This window comes from Harpia harpyja, chromosome 4 (assembly GCF_026419915.1).
Source record: "Harpia harpyja isolate bHarHar1 chromosome 4, bHarHar1 primary haplotype, whole genome shotgun sequence".
Classification (NCBI taxonomy): Eukaryota; Metazoa; Chordata; class Aves; order Accipitriformes; family Accipitridae; genus Harpia; species Harpia harpyja.
The window spans coordinates 63,788,883-63,813,541 of NC_068943.1; the positions used below are offsets into that span (position 1 = coordinate 63,788,883).

A 24,659-nucleotide genomic window follows, 5' to 3' on the forward strand; every position below is an offset into this window, starting at 1 on the left:
TATAGGAGCAAATTTTCTCAGCTGGACTCAAAATCCACTGGACCATGATACAGCCTTAAATTATCCCTTTGGGGATTCATAAATCTTTGGTTAATTTGACCAGAGATCCCCTCCAGGGGGATAATACTTCTAATGGAATTGACAAAACAAGTGGAAAATGTCTTTTCCAGTCAGATTCACACAATTCCTGACTCAGGAGGAATGAAGACACAACTGAGAGCTCAAGGAAAGCAGTTCTCTTGAGGTTTCTCAGGAACTGGAAGCTGGAATAATCATCCTAGTCTTCAAAAGGTGAGCATTTTATTGGACCATCCATGTCCTGGTTTTCAGAAACAGGGCATGCAATGCTAACTATAAGCCATATTTATTGAAGACAGCTCAGGATGGCATCCAAATTTCTCTGTGCTTTACTTCTGTTATAATTTGGAAAAATATAAGCAGAGCCCTCCTGAAGCAGAAGGACTCACTGTCCAAAAGCTTTTTTCTAATTTGAATGTGCTAAAAATGAATATGCATACATGCAAACAACTGAGGAGCAGTGGGTAATAAAAAGGCCTTTCAGTGAAATATTTCTTCTCTTATTGCACAAAGGTTTCACATGGTCCATGTAAAATAAATGGCCATACTTTCAATATAAGGGTATTTTCTCTTTGGATAGTGCTATTCAGAAGACTTCAGCTCCATCTCTGAAGCAAGGTCTCTAGCTCTGAGTCAAATAAAACAGTGACAAATTTGTTGCTGTGATGATGGGTCAGTCCTACAACAAAGATCACAACGCAAAGCAGCTCAGTATACTGAATGGTAGTCTCCTAAATCCTCTACTTCTGGGCACTAGGGACGAGGAGCTTTGTAATTTTTAGAGGAGAAAAAGAACATTCCTTTAAGATGCAGAGGTGAAGAACTCGCTCTGTGTCAGGGCCAGACAAACTCGGCAGCTGGAATGGACTGTGCCCTTTGGTACATCTGTGATCTTCACCAGGTTAATCAATATGAAAACATGTCCGAAATCCTGATATTGGGCAACGTGCTGATTTTATTTGTTAATAAATCGGTCAGTGCATATATGGTTTTTTCTGATTATTTCACTATTCAAGAATAAAATTCAAATTCCTTGAATTATGTCTTCAAAACAAACAGACAAAATAATACATTTTTGGCAATCTTCTTTCAAAGTACAACCATAGGTTGTCAGCAGGCTATACCTTTCCTCTTATTGGAATACGATATTGAAAGCTACAAAGCACTTTCAAACAATATTGTGTTTAAAACCAAAACCCCAGGGCAGCAAGGACATACTCAGAGTTAATATAGCCAAGGCATTCTTGACACCACTTCATTTTTCCCAGTCAGTGTGCACACTGTCTGCATACCAATAGTCTTACACAGCAAACTGTGCCTGCACTGATTGAGTCTCTAGGACAGCTCTCAGAGTTGTTGGAATGATCAGTTGGGAACCTTTTGCTGCTAGGTCACTAATTAAACACCAGCCTCATGATAATAATGACTATTCTTTTTTACCTACTGTTTTAATGTCATGTGCAAAATAGGGCAGTGGTTTCAACCTTGTTTCCAGCTGCCAGCAGCCACAATACAGAATGCACTTGCACAGCTGCAGCCAGGTTGTTTGTTTGTTGTATTGAAAGCCTCCAAAGAGAGAAGGTTGGAAAGGACTTGACAAAGAAACTCCCTTGTCAGACATAACTGTGGCATTTGCTAATCACGACTGCAAGATGCTGGCAGAGTCGCATGGATGAGCTTCAGGACTATCCATAGGCCTAAGTAGTTGACCCACGCACTGTAATGTCAGGACAAGAAATTGTATTCTAGTTTCCTTATACGAGGGCCCAGGAAAATCAGGCTTTTCTTCTATTTTCCTGTAAAGGGGGTCATGATCTACGCTCCCTCTCTCCCATCCCATTGCCCTGCAGCAACACATACTAAGTCCATTTCTTCAGAGATGCCCCCCTCATCTCCCATCTAAAATCCCCCTTCTACACCTTCAGCTCATCCCCATCCCTTCTTTGGGGAAGCAAGAGCTTTGCCTCTATTTGGAGAAGCCCTGAGCTGGCTGCAGGAGCCCTGACCTGCTCCTGCCCCAGTTAAATAGAGAGCTCACCCACCCTGTGCTGTGACTCTGTCACACTACATGAGCACTGCCAAGCCCTGTCAGCTGTCAGGCACCACCACCTGATGTCTGGCTGTAGGATGTCCTCTGTCAGTCCCTTTGCAAAGTTTTCACTGTAAGAGTTCATAAAGTAATTATTCTAGGATGATAGGTTTGCAGTGCCAAATGTAATATTAAATCCCATGTCTACATACAACTGTAAAGGAAACTTCTGATCATGACTGTAAATGTATTTATAAATTCAATTTTAAATTCCCTTGGCATTTCTCCTGGGATGGTTTTTTTAAATAAAAATTAAATTGTTAGAAAGCTTGCTTCTGAAGACTTGACCTTGAAGTGAAATTCAAACCCTCACATGTCTAGACTGTGCAGTGGAACCAGCTCCTTCCTCTGCAACTTGCTAACTCCAGCATTTCTCAGAGGACTGCAGTTGAAGATAAAGGTATCTGGTGACAAGGAGCAGTCAGACAAATGTGTACACATAGGATATTTTCTGTCTGGGGGATTTCAGATTTTTCCTATGTTCCTTTGATGAAAATATGGAAATTTAAAGCTTCCAAAGCAGCGTGGGCTTTCCAGAACTCTGGGCCTCTTACGAGACCTGGTTAGGAAATGGCCAGTTAAAAAAACCACAAGCTGTACCCTGCAAAAACTTACCTGCTTCAAAACTCCCACTTATGTAAAAGAAGAGAAAGTATGGGAGCTGTTTTTCAATGTCAATGCTGTTAAATCACATCTCATAATCATTTCATAAAAGAAATCCACTTGACTATATAACAGCTGTGGAAATTTACTTTGCAGGCACACATTAAGGCATGCTGAAAGCCATGCTCACCATTCCTCCCTGGTCACATGGAAGCTGGCTGTTCCTGCAGTTGCACACGAGGCATGAGCACTTGGCTGCAGCCTGTGGAAAGCTCACCCACTACATGTGAGGGTGGCTCTTCCCAGACTCCAGATTTCCCCCTGGCTTTTCCTTGCTCCTGCAAATATCGATCCTACTGTTATCCACCTCTTAAAATATTTTCATTTATTTATCACTGCTCTATTGAACTACATAACCAATGCTAAACCCATCTCAGCACTAACATGAAGGCGTTTTATGAAAGAAAAGTCTCAGAGGAGCCAGCGTGTCCAGAACAGCTGCTTTAGTGCCCAGGGAGCCTTGCAGCATAAATCCTCACAGGCTGTTTCATTAATTAATAACCTGTAAGCATTTAATTGGTACCGCTGGATATTCAGAATGTCAGTCTGAGGAAGGAGGTGGCAGGGGAAGAGCTGTTTCAGGAATGTTTTTCCTGTGACTATTCCTATATCTTGTAGCCTGCCACTTTATCAACAGAGCTCTCCCTTCCATGCAACACCCATAGTGCTCTCATGGGATACAGATGCCTCATGCTTACTTCAATAGACGTTGTTGGTCTTCTTGGGGCTGTGAAACAAGAAGAAACATAATCAAACCTACCCTTGAGCCTCTTCCAGAGGCCACATGAGGCAATGGAAAAGCTCCCGTTGACTTCGGACCCAACCCTGCCTTAGCCCACACTCAAGATGGGTGAGAGAATGTTTGCATAAGGGCTGGAGGGTCTGCTCTAGGGAAGGGGTTTGGCTGCAGCAAAAAGTCTGTACTAGCCAAAGGCCATGACAGTGCTTTTAAGAAGCCTTTTTATACCTAACGGTAAGCATGAGCCTTGTCGAGGTCTGTTTCCAAAGCATCAGAGGTGAAGGATGAGCCCTATCAGACACAAGGACATCCCTTCCCACCCTTTCTCTTGCTAAAGATGTGCATGACCTAAAATGAGGTATGTACCTTCCCATCTGAAAAAAAGAAGTGACCAGCACAAATTAGGGCTGCCATGAGTAGGATTGGAAAGCCTTTACGTAAACTCACATCTTTGAGTAAATGTATGAAATGTTCATTGTTTCAAAATCCTTCATTAATGTACTGCTTTGCTTCCCCTATGAAAGAAACAATGCCCCTGCCTTGAGCCAAACTCCCAAAGGACATATCATGGGAGTGTGAACACAGCTGGACCTCCCCAGTTGGACGGGTGGACGCCTCCAGTGGTGGACGCCTGGAGCTGAGGGCTGGCTCTCAGAACTGCAGACTTGCAGGTGGTGGCCGAGCTGCCACCAGACCAGCCTGGCAGCTGCCATGGTGCCCTCTGTGAGACCAGCTAGACCTCTGACACTGGAATTTAAAGGTGGGAGCGGTGGAAGGGAAGGTGCCTGCTGCCTGAGATCTCTTCTCAGCTCCTTGCATCAGAAGACGTCCCACCGTACACAGCAAGGACAGGGCTTCTTCCTGCCTCCCACGTCTCCAGGAAGACCTGAGAGGACTCAGAGCTTTGCCCTGCTGCTGTGGAAATTTGTTGAATCCAAGAACTTTTAAACAAGACACTGTAGTTTCAGAGACAAGATGTGTTTTGGTTAAAGTGCTTTGCCAGAAGGTTTCAAACTAGCTCTAATTATGGTGAGACCTTTCAAAACTCATCAGCCCCGTTTATTGAGCAGTTTGACAGATTAGCTGTCTCACAGCCTCTCCTTCAAACTTCTCCTGGGCCATAGCATTGCTAACACTGATCCTCTTTTCCTCCACTGAACCCTCTAATTTGAAATTTTATCTGCAGTTTCCTTCTTTCCATGTGGACACTATGAAACCAAATTTAGCCTGTGTGCTCTCACATTATTCAAGTTGTTCCTCTTTTACTGTACTGCCTCAAGGTCTGTAACAGTGCTAAGCTACTGTGACCACTGATTGCTATGATTAGCTTAAGTGTTTCTGTCCACAAATAGTATTTATCAGGAAGTTCAATATAATAATATGTATATAAGAAAAACCACGGCAAAATCAGGAAAGATTAAGAAATATGACAGCCTTTTAGCACACATTACCACCTTCTGGAAGTTCTGCCTTTGGCCATTATTATACATACTTACAAGGGCTTGTCACCAGGCACTCAGGACATACCCAACCCATTTTAGCTTAAGAGCAAATATTATTTTCCTAAGCAGCAGTTATTGTTCATTAAAATGTCCTTGCTATTACACCTGTTTGACATAACTCAGCAGGTATAAGGTAACGCCTCTGCAATTAATTGTGTAAATTCCTTAAACATTTCTGGAGACTGTTCAAAGGAATGTCTTTATGTCTTTACATTAACCTTATATTTGCCAGATACTTTCTGCCAACCAGACAAATTAATTGGATTTCCTTATACAAACTGTACATACAACCTCTAAATAAACACAGTATGACATAGACTGTTGCCTTATGCACTTAAGGTGGGAATTGGCTGGAAGTTAGCTGAAAAGAGAGCCTGAGCAAACCCGCCATCCAACTCAACCTAACTCTCTCTTTAAAAGAGCACAGCTTGCTCCCCGAGTGACCCTCTGAGCCCAGACATATGCAGATAAATGCCCTGATCTGGGAAGCCAGGCATTTTGTGCCCATCTAAATTTTGTCATGACTCGCACTTGAGGCAGGGAAATGCCAATACTCTGTATGAGACTCCAAAAGGCCCAACTGAAAATTGCTCTGCTCGCGGGCACACGGGGAGTGGGGATCCGGTTCCCATCTCAGGCTGCAAGTGATGCAAGGTGAAATAAAGATGATTACACATCACCTAGAAGCTGAACCACTCTGCAGCTGGGAGCGTAAAGCCCTTGAGTGAGAAGGTGAGCAGGTAGTTGAAAGCCAGAGACAATAGGCCAGAGAGCATGGGGAGATTTGTGTTGTGGTCCTTGAACTCAGAAATTATTACATATTTCTCATTAGACACTCATTAGATTACACCCACCCCCACCCCAAAAAAGAGAAAACTAAAAAACAAGTCACAAAACCTACTTTGGTTTTACCTTCAACTACTATCAGGAAACCTGTGCAACCACTTTCTGTCAGGAGACAATTATAGGACATAAGACCACCAGTTAGATGTATTTAATGGTACTATAAATATCTTTCAAGCAAGACAACACCTGATAGGTAGGCAGTAGAGAAGCAAAGTAAAACCATTTTTTAAGGATATTGGAGATTTTTTTTATATATACTCTACTTTTTCACATAATGCTGTTCCTCACAGATCTAACTGCATTTTAGAGCAATTTACCAAGGTTTTATCTCTGTTCACCTTTGTGTTGCATACTTCACATACCACCACCTCTCAACATCTGCTTGACAGTGTGGTGACAGGCTGCAGGTGCCAGGGCTTCAGCCTTCAGACCCTTGCTGAACTCCTAAATGCAAGGGAGGGGTTAACTTAAAAACAGCAAATGGGCACATAAAAAAATTACAGCCAACAAAAAATCTGTGCAAGCTGTCGCTGAGTAAATTTTTTCAGGAACCTCTCTTCCTCGCCTTGCTCATGGCATTTGGTACTCTGATAGCTCATTTCCAGTAATAGTGGCTGCAGGGACTGTCGCACATGACTGGGTCACACATGCATAGCCTCCTCAGCTTGCCTAATTCCCCATGTTTATCCCTTCTTCCAGCCTGGATAACTTTTTTTTTTCATTGACCCATTTTTTTTTTTTTTTTTTTTTATTCAGAAAGCTCTGCATGCTTTCATTCATCTGAGGACTTACGTCAATCCTTTATCTGTGCTCAGGCTCAGCCCTGCCCTGGATACAGCTCTGTATGTATATCCAGCTCTGCTCCTGGGTATACAAACCAGCCCAGTCCATAAAGGTTTCCTTCAACTGAAAGCTGCCGAATACTGAGGCTGGCTTCTCTTTTCTAGAGATGCAAAGTTGAGAAGTTGCCAGAAACTTTAATTTCCCAAGATTTCAGAGGTATCTGGATTCTGGTGTCTTCAATGGGAAGGCTTCTGACATTAGTTGCACCTACATTCTGAAGCTGACAGCACTACCTGTCTCAGCTGAAGTATCAGCTCAATAAGTGCATCCTCTAGCCTTGCTGGTCAATGCCACTGACTTTGAAGACTTACCTCTTAACAGACATGGGAGTTTATAGACACCCCTCCTGAAGGTGGACCCCAACATTTTCAGCTGTTGGTCCTACACAGTGAGAAAAATGCCACTCCTCCACAAACATAGCATTTCTGGGTTGTCTGCTTTCTTCACATCTGAATCTATAGCCCAGCAATTCTCTTCTGACAGTACAAAGTTGATATTCATATTATATTTCAGAGGAGCAGCTAAAGGGTAATTTTAAGGGGCAAATACATGGTAGGCATAACTGATTGATAACCTGTGTTTTATTGTATTGAAGAAGAAACAAGTTCACATTTACCATAAGTTTTATTCAGTCAGGTCTATCAATAGAAGTGTTGAGTTCCATACTGCTGAATTTCCTGAGCTACATGCTTCATGAAAAAAGGAATGAATCTGACCTCTGGCTATTATTTGCAATGCTCCTGTACTTGTAATTGAGCCAAAGTCTTGGACAATGTTATCTGTCTAGCATAGTCTTTTATTTTCTAAAAGCTTTGCTACTGGGCCCACCATTTGTTACAGAGATGTTCAAGAAGACCCTGGAGCAAAGCTCATCTGTCAACAGCTATTGCAGTTCTTTGAGCCTCTATTGTGAGGAATTGTGCTGTTGTCTTTTCAGCATCTAACACCAGGTTTTAAATTGTTCAGCTAACATTATTAACTACTTTCCTAAGATCTGATTCACCGATATTGTACATCTGGTGCTGTCATTCACCGCCCAAAATAGTGTAAAGATTATGAAATATTACTGTTCTGATCGGTAACAAGCCAAGAGATTCATTCTATTATTCATCCTGTTAAGATGTAGTCCTCTCTATTAACAAAAGCAAAGCTACTTCAGCTAACATACCATTCGCTTGCCTTAAAATTCATCAGCTGACTTCTGTTGGTCCATACATTACAAATGGAAAATACCCACTTTGGTCCATGAGTTGAAGTGCAAGCTCACAGTTTGGTGCAGGAAAGTTTAAACTGGAGGCAAGCCTTTCACTGAAGTGTAGAGTGAAGGGGAATCATTTTGTATACCAAAGTTGATTGCAGGTTTTGGAGAGCATTTTTGAACATCACCCACCTCTGAGAATCAAAACAAGGGTATGCCTACACTGCAGTCACTAACCTTGCTTCTCAAAGAGCAAATGAGAGAGCTCCATGCTGCCTTGTCTGCCCATATCCCAACAGCCACCTAAGCTAGCTAATATGACTGACAAGTAGTACAACCCTGGCTGACAAATTCCTCTGATGAACTAAGCAGCATTGTTGAAGACCAACCAGACTAGTGGTATGAAAGCTTAATTTTTCCACAAAGCAATTTTTCCTTTTATTTCAGTGCTGTCTGGCTTGTAATGGTTCGCATAAATTCTGCTGAGTAATTATAATGTTCCTTTAATCCAGGTCCAGATGTTCCCTTGCTTGAATCCTGTGACACCCACTCACATATTGCAACCTCTTCATCCTGAGCCAGCTTCACTTCTTACCCTAATGCTCAGCAGTCGCTGTCAGCACTGTCATTCCCTGATACCAGTGTTGAGACCGCTTAGCGGGTCTAGATGACTGTGTAGCAGATGTCACCCCTTAATAAAGGAGAGAGATGCATGGAAATACTTCCCTATTCCAGGAGAAAGGATGGCCAAATGTATATGCAAATAGTATGGAAGTACAATTCTTCCTTTCGTAAATAACAGACAAATGATTACAGTGACAATGATTCAGTGAGAAACTAAATTCAATTAAGAAACATCTACATCACTGTTCTTTGCTCTGATCCTCCTGTGTTACGATCCTCCTTCGGAGTCTGCCTTCTTAACAGAGCGCTGCACTGGTATAAGCACTTTATATAAGCACTTTACAGAGGCATCCACTTCTGGCTTGCTATCTGGGCTGCTATAAAGCAGCTTTCATGAAAGAGTGTTAATTGTAAGGAAAAATCAGAACAGCTTCTGATCTCTTGTCTTAAAAAGTAAGAGTTTTTAATGACGGAAAGCAGACAGGTATGCCTAAGGGAAAATCCGTCAATTCCACTGTGTGCAGCCAGCCTTAGGAATATATGAAACCAACAGCAGCGATGAGAAACACAGGTAGGAGGGCCACTGTTGTCTAGGTTTGCATGAAACATTACAGCCATTTCTGCATAAAGGTTACTCTTTGCATTTCACTGCTAGCTTATTTCTCAGTGGTCTGTTTTCCTCTAGACAAATACTGGATAATCCACTACTTCTCTAGTGCCTTATGCAATCATGTCTGGAATTTGATATTATTATATCACTTATCATAATTGCCCATCCCTTTGTTAATAACTACAGTTATACATGGACAAAAAGCCTTTCATGTTCTTACACAATCTGCTAGGCACAAGGCAGTATTAGGCAGGATTCAAAGTCCAATTGTTTCTAATTCCACACACTAGTAATTTCTGCAGCATCTGTCCTCCAAGGATCTTGCTGAACCTCCCTATATGCTACGTAAACCCACCAAATAATAGAACAGCAGATAGTGTCTTACCACCCATGTAGTACTCCCTGCCTAAAAAGCACATGTTCTCTGAAGAACACCGTAACCATCCTGATCATTGTTTTTCCCCTACAGTGGCAGCCCCCAGAGCTACCAGGAAATTATGAAAGAGCAGATAGATCTAAGGAGAGAGTTCTGCCAATAATGAGAGAAAAAGACTCAGTCCACATCATTTCAAGTGAGAAGAGATGTCTCCAAAAATAGCTGCTTTACCAAAATGTGAATCAGATGTTTAAAACTTTGAGAACTCTCCACTCTCTAGAGGCTGAACTGAGTTTCGTTTCCCACCTGCTTTGACTGCAACTGATAGCAGTGCTCATAAGACTGAAGAGAACCTTCTGAAAAACACATCTACAACATAGTCTTCTACAACAGCTTTAACTTTACACCGTGTGTCTTTTTTATTAGCCTTGGCTACTGCTGGTTTTACCTAAGTTACAATGGGGTCACCTCTATTTTACTTACAGCTAGGCACGTCAGCCAGACTGATGAATGAATGACAGTATGTTTACACAAGCTGTGTCAGGATGCAGTCTAGGTATAATTTATCATGAGCATGAAAGTAAATAATATAACTCAGAGGAAGGTTTTTAGGGCCAAAGTCTATGTATAATGTGTGGGATGAACGAGCACTTCCCAGGCTGGGTGCCATGTCCTTTCCCCAGCTATGTCCTATCTCTATGCTAGAAAGAGACATGGTTGTGACTCCTTTCCCTTACACCTCAGAGTCCCTCTGCAGGGCAGAACAGAGCCAGGGTATACCCCACCAAGCTTCTTTGGTTGGTAAAATACACCTGTATTGCAAATTGTGAAATGCCTCTGTCTTTTCCCAGGAGATGCCACATCTCTCCAGCTTCTCACGAAGTCATCTGGAGTCAGAAAAACTCTGCAGCTCTCAGTGTTCAGCCTTTGCATTAGGACTCATGGGTCTTCAGCCTTTGGGGAAGGCATGACCCACCAGCACTATGGCAGAGCCCCTTGAAACACAAGCACGTGTCTCATCGAAGGAGAAGAGACGTAAGTCCAGACGCTGGTTTTCTTGTGGATATACTACATCATTGTATGGCACATGTCAGCGATGACAAATGACAGGATTTTCACATACCTACTAAGGTGGAAGAAAGGCAGGGTATGACTGTCCAGGCATAGGACGATGACATAATTTATGATGGTCAGACTTCTGGTTGTATGATTAAGAAGGGTTGAGGCATGATACCCTCCAGTTTTTCCATCACCAGCTACAAGGTTGGGAATCCTGCCTGATAGGATTAGTTCCTACTGCATTCTTAAAGCCCAGTACAGGTATGTGTATCATATACATCTTCCTCTCTTTATTTCATAGAATAATATTGATGTAAGCAGCAAATTTGTCATAATGAAGACAACAGAAATTCTTTAGAACTATGCCATGGAACAGCTCTCCTAGTGAGCTTGTAAAACAAAGGTGTGCAATAAAGTCTAACACTGCAGCATTTCTCTACCCATGCATTTAAAAGCCACCTCCTGAGCACACCCTGTGAGGAGAAATTCAGTCTCTGTGCTGCTTCTGATTCTCATTTTGAGGTTATTATTCCAAGTGCAATCCCCAGCAATGAGGTAACCGAGATATTGTTTCTCTGTGGGAGGCCTCGCAAGAAACTGTTTTGGAATACGTGAAATCATTCTCTTGAAAATCAAACATACTTGTAGTGTTGGTTTTGTTTTTAAGATGAGTGCTAAATGAACCCGGTCAAAAGACCAGAAATACCTCAAACCAGATTCAGAGACCTCCCATTTCCTTGGCCCCTCCTCTTTCCCCAGTTATACCAGTACAGAAGTGGTACTATTTCTTTAGTGGAAGTACACCACAGCTCTTAAAGCTCCAGCTTTCCACAGCTGTCTCTGCTGCGTGAGACATTTCCACAGGAGAAATGGAAAATTCTCCCAGAGCTCCCATTTTAACATTTCAGTGACACTGTGGTCTGGCAAATGCAAGCAGGTCGCCTGAATTTTTTTAAAACATATTTCTTAAACCTATGCTAGCAATTTAATCAGTGGAAATTCCTAGCCACCAGAGCCTGATTGTCTGTCAGTGCAGTTGTTAATACACGGTTACAGTGCTCATGACTGCACGTCCCTGGACCATGGGCCTAGCTGTGCCAAGCTAGGACTCGGCTCCTTCTCCAGGGTCCTGTTGCCTCCAGAGATAAACACTTCATCCAGAGGACAATTCAGAGCAGGACTCTCACCCTCTCTGACTCATCTGCTCTCCACTGACGACCAGAGACAGCAAGGAGATTAGCCTCCCCTGGCTATGGTGAGCCTCTACAGACACTGCTGAGAATCATTTTTGTTGGTCCACCATTTGCTGAACATTATTCAATATTGACTTCCAAAATCATCTCACTTTCTGAATATGTTTTGCTAATCCTTTTGGAAAGGTCTGAAACAGCTTCTCACATTACATCTACGATTCTAAAGTTGGCTTTTAACAGAATTCATTTCCCTAAACTGACTTCAGTTTATTCCTTCTTTATCATTATTTTATGACCAAGGATATAAATAAAATTTAAAAAATATGTATCGCAGTGAAAGAAATGCTTCCACCTCTCCTTGGCTTTCCATGGTGGCTGAGATGTATGATGTTCAGTCTTGCAGTGTCTGCTTCGCAGATGGGGAGAAATTGTCCATTCATCTTTTTTAAAGGACTTACATAGATAAAGTTGTCTGATTCTGACCATATTTTCTCTCACAACAGTCTTGAGACACTTTTTCAAAATTATTGTACATTTACAAAACAAACAAAAAAAAAACCAAAAAACCAAACTGCTGGCAGAGAATCAATGAATGACATCCAATAGCTGGTACCTTATAGAATCATAGAATCATAGAATCATAGAATCATTTCAGTTGGAAAAGACCTTCAAGATCATCAAGTCCAACCATTAACCACGCCCCCTAAACCATGCCCTGGAGTACCCTGTCCACTCGCTTTTTGAATACCTCCAGGGATGGTGACGCATACTCATGTCTTTTCATATTGCATCAGTAAAAAAAAAAAAACATTTAAAATAAATTTAATTTGTAATGAGAAAAGAAATAAAACTGCTGGTCACTTCCAGGAGGAAAATTCCATTTAGTATAGCAATAAGACTCATTCATTCAGAAAAAGAAGATAATTTTTTATCGTATTTTCACACTGCCTTATCCATTTAATGTCAAACAGCGGTGAAAAGGAATCTACATCCATATCAGACTTGCAATTGCAGGGATCTTCCAGAGCATTGCACCTTCACTGCCTGACAAGCATCTCATGGAGAAAGCAAAGCGATGCTCACACAGCAATGCCACCCACAGCATCACTCTGCTCTGATCACACTGATTCAAATACCTGCAACCAAACTTAAGAGTGGCTGAATTTCTCTCAAAGGACAACAACCTCAGAGACATTACAAATGGAATCCTACGCTATATATGTATATATGCATATATATATATGTGCCTGTGCACATGTATGTAGATTTCTGTAGGTGATGCTGTATGGGATGCCGTGCCTCTGGCTGACAGCTGGCAGGCAGTGGCTGTCACAGCCTGGCTCCTCCTCCCAGGAGAGAGAAAGCCATCAGCTTTCAGTCCAGGGCTGACTTTCACCGAAGATTAGGAAGCATAAAGATAATTAATTTGATCATAAGCGAAGGTCGTTGAACTGTGTTATGATTGAGTAGGTATTACAGAAATGTTTTTCCTTTAGTTAAAATTCCAGTCCCACAGGAACAACTGAAATTGCATGGACTCATTTTTTATGTGTAATATTTGACTGCAAGAGAGTACTGAAAAGAAAACCAGTTCTGCTTCAGACCCACAAGCTTTCTATACTTTCCTATTATAAATTATTATTACTGAGGCATGTTGTTTTAAAGAAATTTGCTTTCCTGGAACTGTCTGGGAGTTAGAAAATCAAGCATAAGACAAAAAAAATCAAAATGATCGTTAGGTTCACCAGTCACACTAAGTAAGAAAAGAAGCTTTTGAAATCCTTCAAGTCAGATTTACAGAAATAAGGCAGTCCTCAGGGACATGACTGACACTTCTGCCTTTTAACCCCAAAACCTGATTTTGCAAATTTTAAATTTTTATGCAATTAACTACGCTCACTGAAGGTTGTTTTGGGGAATCCTGATTAAACTATCAGTAAGGCATTTACGCCTCTAACATGCAGTATAGGGTAATTAAGCTAAAATATTTGCTTATTAATTGGGTTATAAAGTGAGCACATGTTTAGACTATTAATAGTATTTGGCTTTATGTCATTATTTTCCTTGAGAAATAATCAAAGCCGTTTGCAAATATGAGTGACTGAAACCTTGCCATACACTTGTAGTCATTATTCCCACTTCACTGCTGAAGACACCATGTTGTGCTCTTGTACACCAGCACAGAGGGATAACAGGACCTTACAACAGTGGCAGAGAAACTTACCATCAGGCTAGAAATAGGACCAAGGTAACCAGACTCCTTGGCATGCATGTTAGGTGCAGAGGTCGAATCTGAGTCTTCTCTCCCCACCTAACATGAGCAGAAATAAAATGTAAATACTATAGAGCTTAAAACTATGTCCCGTACAAATATACTAGCCTCTCAAATAGCAATATTCACCTTCTTTTGGATCTTCAAAGTTGGTCTGGCTTTTCCTTCCCTCCCCAGCTGGAAACAAATGGCAAAGCTCAGCTGTGGCTATATGGTGGCAGCAGGAGCACACCAGGCACAGAGTCAGTCCATTACTGAGGACGGTCTGGCTGCCCTGTGGCTCATGAGGAGTATGTTCAGAATCCTAGCGGCAGTTTGAGCAATCTGGCCTGCTACCAGCACATTCTTGTTACTAGCAGAAGCATAGTGCTGGTTTCCACAGTCACTCAATTCAGCCCCTGGCATAATGGTCATTATGAGATGCAACCTGAAATCAATAACATTTAATAGGAGAAAGTGTAAAAGTAAGTAGAGGGGCTGGCAGTGAAATTCTGAGCTTTTCCAGCTACAGGTACAAGTATAAGAACTTAAGACAAGCAGAGACAGACATTTAACATTATTTCATCTACCATCTCTAGATTTCTTAGCACAATTTTGCATTTTTCAAGGCATTTCCAAAAAGGAGAATGAAGATTAACTTTGCATAGCAAGAAAATTTCATCTGGAAAAGAAGGGCTGGTTTATACTGTGAGAAAGCAGAGGTGTGTAACTGTACACTTTCATTTTAGAGCAGGGAATACGGTGAAGCAAAACAACAGGGAAAACTAAAGCACGCGCATGGTTATCAGTATGAAATCTTCTCATCTACTTCCCACTGTGTAATTTAGTCATCCCATAGCATAAGGGTACATCGAGAGAAACAAGGAAAAATGCATTTTATCAGAGTTCAATCAGTGTTATGGAAGAAGAAAAAGCCATCTTTATCCTTTAGGCAGTCCTTCTGAATTGTGAACACAGTCCGACAGTCTTATAAGGCTGCTCACTGCAACTTCTCAAAAATAATTAGCATGGATGATGTTCACAATGATCAGTTTTAAAAAGGCCAGAGGAACTGAGATGCCAGCGTGAAGCCCAGCTTCCTACCACACAGCATCCTGACGGTGCAGTGGGCCAAATCAGCCCCATCACTGGGCAGGCTACAGCTGCCTCTTCGTCGCAGAGCTGATGGGCAGTCGTGCCCTCCACATCCCCCTCCCGGCTCACACCCTGCAACTGGTGCTGTGGCCAAACTGCGCAAACCCCCTGCAAGGTAGCTGCTCACACCACTGCTGCTGACACTGGTTTCTGTTCGGCTCCTTTCAAGCGGACCTCAGTGGCTGCTGGAAGTTTAAATACTTACTTTGAGTCTGGCTCCAATCTGCCAGGGGACTGAGAGAGGTTCACAGTGCCTCACGAGACCCTTGGTGGGCCTGGAAATCTCTCCCCAGTACCACGCTTCTTCTGGCAATTCCACTACAGGTTAATGAAGGGCCTGACCTGCAGTTCTTTCTCACTCTTCCAAAGACATCAGGTTTTTCTTATCATGGCAGGCAAAGGACACCAGCTCAAGCGTATGAGAAGTTCAGATACCAAAGTACTCACAGAAAGTTTTCACCTCTACATATTGATGACAAAACTAGATCTTCTGCAGCTTCTGCTGGTGGGCTTTAGGATGGCCAGCGTACAGATAAAGTCTGAACAATGTTGGGGAAACAGGTATGTGATAAGGGCAGTCTCTGTTGATTACATGTCAGCTGGGGTATCCAGCCACTCTATTTCCCTTTTCTGTCTCCAGTGCAATGAAAAGGAACTTCAGGGCAGCAGAGAGTAATGTCCAAAGAACTTGATTCCTCCTTTTTTTATGCCTGGGAAAAGTTTTTAAAACCCTACTGCATAAGGATAATGCTATTTTCTACCAAAAGCGCATTGCTGCTGACAACGGCAAAGCATTGAGTATTCAACCCCTGCTTTTATCCGATTCCCCTCTGTAATCTCCCAGATAAGAGCAAGCAAAGCATTTTACTTGTAGTCCCTTCATATCCCTCCTGGGAAATTAAAAGATGCAAAAACCCACCATGGGATCCTATGGAGTTTAGGAGAGAAATAATGAACACTTGTTAGTGAGAAGGGAAGAAAACTTCAAGGAACCTGAAGACAGAACTGTAAGGGAAGTCAGCAGTGACTGAATGGCTCTGGAGAGTAAGACATTAGCCGATACCAGTGAATAGATCATTATGCATATGGCCTTAAGGGACTCCACCCAGAGGACACAGCAGAGAAAATTTCTGCAAGACAAGAGGGAGACATAAAGTTTCTGATCCCTTTCTTTCAGACTCCCAAGGAAAGAGGAACAGCGTACCCTAAGGACAGCCTCACACTGAAGGACAGCACTAGCCCATCTGGCCTGCACAAACGCTGGGAAGGAGGGTCAGACTCTTCAACTGAACTTCATTTCAAGGAAAGAATTTACTTTGAAGAGCCACACAAATTTAGCATCCCTTCATTTTTATTGTTGCAAGTTATTTGCAGCGGAAATAAAGAACAATGAAAGGGAGGATATAGACAGTTTTTGAAGGAATTCATTATTATTTATAGCTAAGGAATGAACACCAACATGTTTTACATTTCCCGCTTGCAGATGTCATTTGATGCCCTGCGTTAAAGGTCCGCGTTGCCCACTGCAGCCCCACCTGTGGCCCTGGGCTGCAGGGAAGTGCAGTGTGGTATTTCCCAAAAGCTCAGGGGGCTCATACAGACCTGGGCAGCAAGTACTGCTGGCAGAGGCGTGCACCGTCAGCCCACCCTACAGTGCCTAGCACTGACCTACTAATGAGACTGGAGGAGTAGAAAAACCAAAGGGAGTGTGTATAAGGGAGGCTGAGGGAGAGTCTGGGAAAAAGATGTTCAGAGATGAGGGGTAAAATGAAGAGCTGAAGAATATCAGCTGGGAAGCATCACCTCCTGTGGTACCATATTCCTTATTTTTTTTGGTACTGGTTGCTCCTCGTAGTACTGGTGTTGCTCTAAAGCACAAACCACCCCAGAACCATTTCAGGTGGGTCTCAATCCGTGAGTTATTAATGTTGAACAACACTCCGATGTACACAGTCTGAGCAGGGTCCTGTTAAAGTCTGCTGAGACAGGCCAAAAGGAGAAGTTACTCCTTATGTGCCTGTCTGTAATGAAATGAAGTATGTTATTGAATAACATACAGCCATTAGTGAAATATGAGTATATTTTTCTAAAACTTTAGATGACAGCTTTCTAACACAATCTGAACACAGCCTGTTATTGACCTTATTACAGCAATATGGATGAGTACTGAATCTAGAGACTAACAATTTCCTAGGTACACTATGGGTGAATGGTTCATTTCCCCCTGTACCACTTGTCATTGCTTCATAAACAGGAGTCATGACCACATTATAGGAAATCAGAGAAAGTCCCAATCGATAGTGTTTACACTTTTGTTTCCAAAGAGCTAATTTCCCAGCATTGAGGAAAATCAAGAACAAGCTGACTGATAATGATGAAATACTTCCAGTCAATTTGCAACCAAGCAGGAAGAATATTAAACAATTTTAACTGGAGAGAAGTATTTTTGGATCAGTAGATCAAGATAATTCATACCAAGGAGCATCAAAAGCGATGTGTGAGGTGTTAGCTGTTGATAAATTTTCAGTTAGAAGTGAAAATTTCAGAAGCATGTCAGTGTTGTACTAGTACTAAAATAAAAAGTGAGGTAATCTCTTTAACTTTAGCTGACATCAGTTTCAGGCAGAGTTATGGCAAAGCTGGAACAGGAGCTTATGACTAACACCAAGATTGGAGTGCAAAGGGAAAACAAGTCTTGCCAGACAAACCTGACCCCATGTTTCAGTGAGATTTCACATTTGTTTGGTAAACTTACCAGCACTGGTTTACAAAACTCTGGCAAAATCAAGACAAGTAGTGGTACAAACTTGTGCTGAAGAAAATGCACCTACAGCCCTCCAAACCCACAGGCAACAGCATGCCTGTCAGAGAGGGAGTGACACAGATTTGGTTTTAAATGCACTGTAGAATTGTGTTGCAAATTCAGTCAGGCACTGAAGACCAGTGTGGCAGTGTCTGCCACCCTTCATGGCATGGGTGTGATGTGCTTTCACAAAGTTGTAGGAGTAAGAGTATCATGGAGTATGGAAATGGGTTTTGCTGACAAAGTTCAGATGGACACAAGCTATGGCAACAGCAGAAGAACAAAAAAAGGAGGAGGGAAATATGTTGAAAACTGCAAATTAACAGTTTTTTATAGGAATGGGCTGGTTGATAAGAAGTGAACTGTGTGGAAGTTTTACACATTGAAAAATTTATATCAATCAGCTTCATAAATCCTCCCCATGTGACTAAAAATCTTGGCTAATAAGCAAAAATCCTAGAGGTGCCTGCACAGCCGGGAAATGAGCTTTTCAATGCACAGGCAATCCAACACCAGAGGGGAATGGCCCCATGTGGGACTGGGACAGGGAAGCAGGAGGACACATGGGATATTATGGTGCTCCCTCCAGGAGGGAATCTGAAAAACCCAAGCCAAAAGAGATCTGCAGCTGCCAGCTGATTCTGAAAGAGACTTACCACAGACAGGATTTGAAGTACTCCCACTTCAGCAGGGAAGAGACAACTGACCTGACTGCAGACTCAGAGGGAACTTAACAACACTCGTGAAGCTGAGTTCATTGCTAGATTCAGACATGCTGGTAATGCAGCAGTAATAGAGACTTTCTACATATCTCAGTGGAGAATTTACTCAGATATTCAGATTTATTATTTAAAAAATTACTAATGCTATTTTGACTTTACAGTCAACTGTGCTAGGACGTGATTTCTCCAAGCATTGATTTGTGACATATATAAGATACACATATATATGAAATGTATATAGCCACTGATTATGGGACAAAATAGTAACCTTCAGTTTCCATTTACAGTACAAATCTGCCACTGTAATCAATAACAGCCTGTTAAATATTAGTGAAGAGAGAGCAAATGGGGAAATAGCACACCGGAAAAATCCCGCTTAGATTTCAATTAGCTGCCAAAAACCTTCTCTTTTTAACCTGTGGCCTCCAGGAATTCAGCATTCTGTTTGGCATGGGCATTTCTCTCCATTTATTAAAAAACTTACTCTTTGAATGCCTGCAGCAGCCTGATGGTAGACATTAGAGAAAAAGGAGATTTCTGAAAAGACCTTGCCATGTTTGGAAGATCCCAATTCAATACAGCTATGTAGAAAATGTGATTCAAGAGGGTCACATACATGCTTACATTTTCATTTGTAATCACAAGCCCAGCAGGAGAAGAAAAAAAAAGGGGGGGTTCTTTTCCAAACAGAATTTTAGTGGAGAAGTGGGGAAAACTGACTGAAACCAATAAAAAACAGTGTATCTGACCAGTATTGTCTTCTTGTTACCTCGGGTTCCCTCTTCTGCCTCTGCTCTTCCAGCTGCTACTCCTATATTTAACACATGCCCAGACTGCAGAGCATAGCGTAGCAGTGAATGCCTCCAGACTAACTTTGAACAAGTTTCCCCAGACAGCATACTGAGCAGGTTGTGCTGCACTCCATGCTCCCACACCGGAGATGTCAGCCTTGCCAGCAATGGGTCACAATACCAGCAGTAAGGTGGTTGCTCACAGGACTCCCTGTTGTGAGACTGAAGCTGTCCACAGCAATGCTACATGTCTGGCAGTCCGCAGGACAAGGGTCCTGTCCCTACATGGGACTAACAAAGTAGACAAACTGTGTTCTAGTCCTTTCAAAATTCAAGATCTTTTGAAGAATTAAACCAGCGTTGCAAGATGTCTCTCTTGTCACACAGATCCTCTACTTTAGAGGAGAGAGCAATTTTTCAAGAGGGAATAGTCTCCATTCAGTGGGCCTCTGTGGTGTAACTAACTACTAACATGATGGGCAGATTAAGCCCCAGAGGATGACGCAGCCGCATACTGTTGCTCATTAACTACCAACAGCAACACAGGAAGCAAACCAAAACCTTATTGGCAGGTTTTTTAATCTGGATAATTTGACATTTAACAGCTAGGAAATGTGCCCTCAGAAAAAGGAATTTGGTGAGTCAGGGTGGTCACCAGAGCGCAGGATATTAAAAAAATAAAAAAAAAAACCTCAAGTTTTGTAAACTGTTGTAGTGCCACTGAATGTAGCAGAGCTCTACTGGTCCACATAAGCTCAGGCTCTGTCTGACAGGGCCAGATCTGTCAGGTCTCCACGCCTAACCAGTGACCCACGCTGCCCACACGCTAATTCCTTGGGCTGTCCCACAGGTTTTCCCAATCTATCCACCCCTGCACGGTCCTTTGTCAGTGCGGTTTTGCAGCACAAACATTCAAATGAAATATTGCTCGCTGCTGAAAAAAGGACAATACCGTCGTTTTTACTCAGAACAGGTGCCATGGTACTGCTTAGTCCAAGTGGGGAAGTAAGGTATTCTTCAAAGAAAAGAAAACACGGGCAGTAAATTGGACATTAAAAGCCTCCTTAAAGAGTCATCTGGACTGATTATGTGAGCCTTTGTGCTTATCCAATGCTGAGTACACATTGAAAAGCTCATTTGATTAGGAAAAAAGGCTGGATCTGGCAAATCCACATGACTAAGAAAAACATGTCCTGAGGAGGCCGTCCCTGCTACAGCACAAGAAAGCACATTGTGAAACCACCATGGTGTGGGTGGGAGAAGCAAATTCCAAAATTACAGATGGCATGTGGCAGCATATTGACCGCTCCCCAACAGGACTGCCTCAGCTCTGCACGGGCTTTGCTTGAAGGAGGCAGAAACCAGAGAAGGAAGTTCTCCTGCAACACAGGAACTATTTTTCTGAACAGCCAATTCATCACCTGCATGAAATTGTCCATCGTGGTTACAGTTGTTTAGTTTCTTCAAAAAGTCTGCGTGTTCCCGGGCTTTGAAACTATGGGAACAGTGAAAAGGACTTTCCAAATCAGCTGTTAAACTGTAACATATTTACTTTAGCTCATTATATATGAGCGAGCTCTGTTTTTATAATAATGTAGATGCTTTTGTTTTTCTAAAGCCCTATGCAAACTTTTAGCTATGTAACACTAAACTTTGAAAGATTTGACCTTGTTCTTCATAACAGAAACATATGGTAGGGAGCCATCTCTAAGATGAAAGGCCCATAGTTCAACCCTTGCACCGTATTCAGCTGTAAAAACAGTCTTCACACTCCTCTGGAGAGCTGTTGAGCAGGTTTAGCAGTAGAGTGCCTCAAAAGGAATTGCCTTCATGGCCTGCAGAGCCCACAGACCCATATTAGCTCATACTGGGGGAGAAACCTGAAATGCATGCTGTTGAAAGGCCATCACACACTGGTAAGTGGAGATGGGAGCAGATTCAAGTGCAGACATAAACTTTCTGCTCCTCACAACCCACATTTTTGCCCACATTGCAGGCTTTGCTTGGCCCAAATCTCTCCGTCAGGCAGCCACCATTCACAGCCTGAGTTCAAACACTAAAGAGATGGCAGCATCCCCTGCCTCCAAGAAGGCAAATTGCATCTGGAAATGATTGCCGTGCCTTCTGGGAGACCTGTGGTGAGACCCGGACCTGCCTCTGTTTGATCCACCCAGACTACCTAAACAAACAGTCTTGCGTCTGCAATATATCTTCAGTATGCTTGATGCTCTGGATCTCCAGAGCCTGACATACATGTGAAGTTGTGCACAGGTAGTGGCTGGATCCCGTCCTTGGTCACACACTCAGAAGTTAGCATAAACATGTTCTGCTTGTCTTGCCATGTCTTGTTTTGCTTGCCTGCTTGTTGGTCTTCAGAGTCCCCTGAAGTAAAGTAACAGCATTTCCTATCACTCTTCGCACAGCTTTGCAAGTATTGACAGCAAAATATTCCTGTTAATGGACATTAGAAATAGGCTTTGCAGGAGTGACTGATCTCATTGAGACATATGTCATGAACAGTGACTGGGAACTTCAGGGGAACTGGTGAAGCAGCATCCCCAGCTCAAACTAGATCTTGTCAAAGCAGACCGAAATGCAGGCTCTGTCAACCTTTCCTCCAAGCTCAGTGTAAAGCAGGCAGAAATACTATTCTTCTACTTCTACCTGGATCAAGCCAACAAACATTAAGCCAAATTCAGCCATTTCATTTTGGAAAAGATAGTTTTGCAAAACAACTATTCCACAGCAATAGGGATGATGTTTCATATCAATATATCAGCTATATATAGGTACCTTGACACATTTTGTAAGCATGAAAAATTAAGCTTTGTGATAGCCCATTTGTATTAGGCAATTGGACCAACTAACATTATTATCAGATGCCATTTAACATGGGCTCTTCAGAATCTGGGTGCCAAAATTAGGACATATTCACCCAGAATTTCAGACTTCAAGCACCAGGCTGTGGCAATGTGGTTTCAGACCTGTGGATAATATGAGCTCTCCACACCTCAGAATGTACACTGACCTCTTTATGTTGACTGCACTATGAACTAGCACAAAAATACAAGTAAGGTAGTATGTGTTTTAAACCAGGTGATACAGCTAGGGACAAAAGATCAGACAATATTTCAGGTACACAAGCTTTTTGAATGGAAAGGAAACTCACTCTATTTGCCTGATGCTGAGCACCTGCAGACTGAGTCACATTCCAGTGCAGAGTATTGTTTTACAGCGTGGCTCAAGGAACTTAAAAAGTTGTTTGCCAGTTTTACGTGACAGTTACTGATGCCCTATTGAGAAACAGAACCACGGTCTGTTAACCTCCCTTCTTTGCTTTAATCACTGAATTATGCTTTCTGTATTGGAACAGTTCAATGAAGAGTGGGAGAGCTGAAACACAAACACCAAATGGTAGGACACTTGTTCCAATAGCAATTTACAGAACTAGAAAGTGATGGTGATTTGACCTAGAGGAAAAAAATATAGATAAATACGAGCGTGCTACATTGCTAGACCAGTGAGGAAATAAATGGAGGCAATCAAGGATTATGCCTGCTCAAAATGCAGTCATGGCCAGGCACAAAGGCACTCGTATAGGGCAGGGCAAACTTTTGCTACTGTCACAAGTATAGGACCTCACAGACAAGTATTAGCACATATCGAGATCACTTTAAGTACTTCTGATGATGAGTACTGAAAATTTCTGTGGTCCAACTTAATTATTTGGTGCTAGATATCTTAGATTTTTTTACTATAGAAAAAAAAATCCTCTCCTAATTAATTCTAGTGCCTGCTAAATTGTTCTGGTACTAATTTAACACATTCCTGTCTAGACTGAGCCATTCAGTATAGCTCACTGCAATACAGATGATCATATTATCCTGTGAAACTGTACTGTGTACACTGTTTATTACATCAAAAGCTTTTCACTCAGGCAGTAAAACTAGTTATAGACAGCACAACATGTCCCAGAGCCTTATGGGCTCGGAGGGGATAGAAAACCGCCAGGTAGTTGTTTCCTACTCAGCATGGCAGTACCCTGGCTGATCTGGGACGGGAGAAGTCCTGTTAACAGATTGAAATACACAGAGGAGAAAGCACCTCTGTGCTGTCAAAGCTCTTACTTATGGCTTTCATTGGAGAGCTGCGAGCTCTAAAATGTGCAGTCTAGCCATTTTTCCTTCATATGTAATAAACACAAATGCTTTCTTGCAGAAATCAGTGACTCGAGGAAAGGTTTGTTCGCTCTCTGAGTGATTTGGGAAGGCAGAGAAGAATGCTGTTGGGGAGTTCTTGGCACGAATTTACAGCATGAAGACAACAGCCTGCAATGCAAGTTGGGAAATATTTAGAAAATTTGAAAACAGATTGTGTTATATTGTTCCTGTCTCAAACGATGTGTGGACGGTGTTCACCTCCCTGCAGGAGGGAAGGGGGTGCGTGGCTGAGGAGAGAGGCTGGAATTCACACGCTCCAGCCGCTGGCCTTTGCTTTGTTTTGGTACAGGGCAGGCCGGAGGGCGAGGAAAGGACACTGATTGTACGTCTAAAAAATAAAGAGGTGTTTCAATTAACAGGAATATATCATCTTGTATTATATTGTCTTGTATTAATTGCTTGGGGGGGGGGGGGGGGGGGAGGCGAGGCAGGGGTACTTTTTACCCCTGAGCTACGCAGCACAGGAAAGCACACATTTAGAGATAGCCAAAATTTTTTACTATATTAAATTTTGCTAAAATCAAAACTTGCCCATTTTGCAAAACATAAGCTGTCGCTGTTTTGACAGGAAGGAGGGAAGAGGGTGGGGTAGGGAAAAAAGTAAAGAAAAGAGGAGGACAAAGCACATGAGAACAGACATATGTAACATTTCCCAAACGGTTCAGATTTTGATGAAAAGTGACATTTTGACACAACTCGGTCTGGTGAACATGTTTGAAAGAGCTTGGTTTTGTTTCTATATGGAACCAAAGGATGTTCCAAGACCTCAGTAGGTGCCCCAAAATGGGATAGCCCAAGAAGATCCAACTATATTTGCTCTGGTGTATATCAGGCAGGGCCTGAATGTGAGTAAGCTGACAGACACATAATTTACACCCTGCTTTACACCATGCAAAA

At 42.3% G+C, this 24,659-nt stretch overlaps 2 long non-coding RNA genes across 2 annotated transcripts; one reads left to right on the forward strand and one right to left on the reverse strand.

Annotated features, from left to right (window-relative positions):
- LOC128140521 (uncharacterized) lies at window positions 1–23,982 on the forward strand. The gene is made up of 3 exons (XR_008234764.1): window positions 1–291; window positions 10,420–10,603; window positions 23,761–23,982. It is a non-coding gene; the product is annotated as an uncharacterized LOC128140521 (long non-coding RNA).
- Window positions 6,255–14,352, reverse strand: LOC128140522 (uncharacterized). The gene is made up of 3 exons (XR_008234765.1): window positions 14,222–14,352; window positions 14,045–14,131; window positions 6,255–6,361 (listed from the first exon to the last, which is right to left on the reverse strand). It is a non-coding gene; the product is annotated as an uncharacterized LOC128140522 (long non-coding RNA).
- Window positions 23,983–24,659: the final 677 nt, after the last annotated feature.